Genomic DNA, 3,738 nt, shown 5'->3' with positions numbered 1-3,738 from the left:
AGTAGTAGTAGAAGTAGTAGCAGTAGTAGTAGTAGTAGTGGTGGTAATAGTAGTAGTAGTAGTGGTGGTAGTAGTAGTAGTAGCAGTAGCAGTAGCAGTAGTAGTAGTAGTAGTAGAAGTAGTAGTAGTAGTAGTAGTAGAAGTAGTAGTAGTAGTAGTAGTGGTGGTAGTAGTAGTAGTCGTAGTGGTAGTAGAAGTAGTAGTAGTAGTAGTAGTAGTAGTGGTGGTAGTAGTAGTAGTAGTAGTAGTAGTAGTAGTAGTAGTAGTGGTGGTGGCTTAAAATTTTGGCACAAGATCTACAATTTCGCGGGGTTGGGGTAACTCGATTATATCGCCCCCAGTGCTCGTCGGAAATACACAGGTTTTGGGCAATGAAGAGAATGGTCGTGAGAGCAAGAGTGATTGGCGCACTTGAGAGTATCAGCATCCATTCTGCCAACGTGACTCAAAAACATTGGTACAAATGTAAAGATAGAACACCTACAAAAATCGTCATTGATTGGAACTGCAAGAGTTCACCGCAGGGTTCTTGGAGCATGATCAATAAGCGTCACCTTAGTCTGCTGGCTGGAGACAGCTGACACTTCCCATCATACCCAGCAAAATAAGCTGAGAGTTTTCGTCAAATAGGAATAATAATAATATGTCTACCCTGATGCAGTACCAGGTAGTGGCTCTCATGGCTTCTCATCTTAACTAATTGGAGGTGTTATCATGGATATTGTTTTGTCTTGTATACAAAGATGGGCCAAAGCAAATATTCTGTTCAATATCACATATTTGCTTGTCAGTTGTTTGACCTTAACCAGTTGTGCATGTCCCTTAGTGGCTGACAATATGTGCATCTCTGATCACGAGCAGAAGTAGTGGGGGAGCATCATAGCCATGTGATGAGAGGAATTCTTTGGGGTTTGGATAAGTCACCTCTGGAAATATGGGTGTTTCGTTCAACACCCTTAACTAACCCTTATTCAGGGAACTTTTGAGCGGGTTGGGCTACTCTACCTGAAGACAATTGTAACTGGGCCCCACCTGCGAGGTCATGCGCTGTTTATCTTGATATGAGACCACCATATGTTTCGCAGACAACGAGCGGCATCGCGCCGCGCCGCACCGCATCCCTTTCAGTACGTGGTGGTCAGTAGTTGTAGTAGCAAATACCGAAACCCTGGGCGGGGGATCACTCGGCTCGTCCGTCGATGAAGAGCGCGGCTATCCGCGTGAACTGATGCGATTTGCAGGACTCAGTGAACATCGACACCTCGAACACACAATGCGACCCCGGGATCCCATCATCCCGGAGCCCCGTCCGGTCGAGAGGCGGTCACGACTCGAAAACGCCGTCCGCCGCAGTCAAGGGTTGTGATGCATGTGCCTGGTGTATCCTTTTCAGATGAGTAGTGATGATAGGAATATTAAGCTTCGTATATTTCTACCCCAATGTCACTTTGATGGGCTGCGTTGCTCTCTCACTCAATACTAATGATAATAATAATAATAATAATAATAATAATAATAATAATAATAATAATAATAATAATAATAATAATAATAATAATGATAATGATTTCATTTATTTGCCACAAGTGTGAAGGATGAGGAGGACAATACAAAGACACATAAAGTATGGGGGTTTACATATAATGAAATGATAAGAAAAGAGAAAGTAAGTCTACATTGAAAAAGAAGGGACATATGCATAACATACAAAGGAATTTTTAAAAAAAAAGGTGAAGGGGAAGATGATAGAGATGTAACAGGAAGGCCTCTAGGGATAATCGAGGAACCCTACTGTCCGGGATTTCCCTGAAACCTCAGAGCAAGTGCCCTCTCCAATTCCTTCTCTGCGACTCACAGGTCTACACTTTTCGCAACTTTCACCCACCTTTCAATAAACACACTCGAGGACAGCATTTCCCTCTCCACTCTCAATTTCCGTTTCAAATGAAACTTGATGAAGTCAATGAGAGCTATACCAAAGAGGAATGTATCTATCCTCATACCTTTCAGCCTTGCCCACCAAACAACCTCTTTTGTCACAGCCACCAGGCAAAGGAAAACTGCCTTGCCTGCCCGATGTAAGGAGTGCGGCAGTGTGATCATCACTACAGACTCGGCCGACAGACGGATCCATTCCACGCGTGACAGAAGCTGTTAAACATAACCTCACAAGTCAGTAATGCCCGGACACTTAAGGAGGGCATGCAGAACAGTTTCGTCACTCTGCGCGCACCTCGGACAAGCCCGTCTGACAGCACACCTGTGCCCGTAGAGTTTATCTTGAACCGGTAGCGCCTCACCCCCGGTAGCATTGCCAGACCAAGGACATCTGGAAGTTATCTATGTTAGTTCCCGACCGGTAAGTCCTCCGAAACAGACTAGCCAGTTCGTTCGCGACGGAGCCCGGAGTCTTTCCGAGCACGTCGTCGCACTTCCCCGCCACTAATCCTCTATAAGTTTCTAAAGCGGAATACCCACGGATCCCATTGCGCAACTGGTAGAGGGCTGTGAGTGTCTGACGACACTTTAAGTGCCAGGCGCCTAATCTCGGTCTTTTTTTCATCCAGGACAGCAACTCCGCCAAGGAGACGAGCTGCGGAAAGACGTGCCTCACAAACGGAGCCCACACGCGCTCACCATTCATAATGCGTTTCTGCGCATTAGGATCCACGGCATACCTAATCCGCACTCAGAGAATGCTGGCAACAGACTGACCACCTAACATGGTACCGTGGGCTATAAGCAACAAACCCGTTATGTATGCAAGACTCCAAGAGTTCCAACAAAACCTGAGATAAAAACAAAAATATATAATAATCCGTTCTACTATAAGCACAAGGCCTGAAATTTGTGGGAAGGGGACTCGTAGATTACATCGACCCCAGTGCGTAACTGGTACTTATCTAATCGACGAGAAATGGAGTAAAGAATTCTGAGAAGACTCTAAGGTTTGAGAATCGTTACTGTAAATATTCGGTTGGCTTCTCATATCACTAGAATGACATGCTCCAGCTTGTACAGAGTTCTATAGATCGTAGCCATGATACAAGGAATGGAAAGAAATTCAACACAGAAAACAGTAAGCCGAACAAGGAAATCCAAAATCTGGTGACATCAACCAGAAGCCTCACAAGATTAGGATAAATGTGAACAGCGACTGACCCCTTCCCTCGCCTCGTCATTCCAACTTTACATTACTTGAGCGATTCCCTAATATCCCTAATCTCTCTCTCTTTCCGTCTTTTTCCCTCACCGCATAAAATATTCATTGAAACCCCATCTTATTCCCCTCCCTATTGCCCTCCCTTTTATTACTATTATTATTGTCGTTATTACATGAGATGATACAAATCGGACCACCACCCCTGAAAACAAAGACCTTCATGAATTGTTTGAATGTTCGCCAGTTTTTGAGTGAATATCTACACCAGTTGAGGATGTATTTGATTGGGAACATGTGTATGTATGTATGTATGTATGTATGTATGCGTGTACGCAGGTATGTATGTATATATGCAAGCATGTATGTATGTATGCATGTATGTATGTGTGTATGTATATATGTATATGATGGTGACTGGTAGTGTGTACCGTTCCGTGGTGTGTTCGGTATTTTTATCAAATAAAGTCTTAGGCTAGTAAGATTGCGTGTGTGAGTGTGTGTATATATATATATATATAGCAAAAATGGAGGGGATCAAGAGATGATATATATATATATATATATATATATATATA

At 43.6% G+C, this 3,738-nt stretch overlaps 1 pseudogene; it reads left to right on the top strand.

The window, feature by feature from the left end:
• The first annotated feature begins 1,164 nt into the window (after window positions 1–1,164).
• On the top strand, window positions 1,165–1,323 carry LOC128248205 (5.8S ribosomal RNA; annotated as a pseudogene).
• Window positions 1,324–3,738: the final 2,415 nt, after the last annotated feature.

Source organism: Octopus bimaculoides, chromosome 6 (assembly GCF_001194135.2).
Source record: "Octopus bimaculoides isolate UCB-OBI-ISO-001 chromosome 6, ASM119413v2, whole genome shotgun sequence".
Taxonomy (NCBI): Eukaryota; Metazoa; Mollusca; class Cephalopoda; order Octopoda; family Octopodidae; genus Octopus; species Octopus bimaculoides.
Note: the sequence above shows the minus strand (reverse complement) of the source record. Positions and strands in the feature narration are given on the sequence as shown.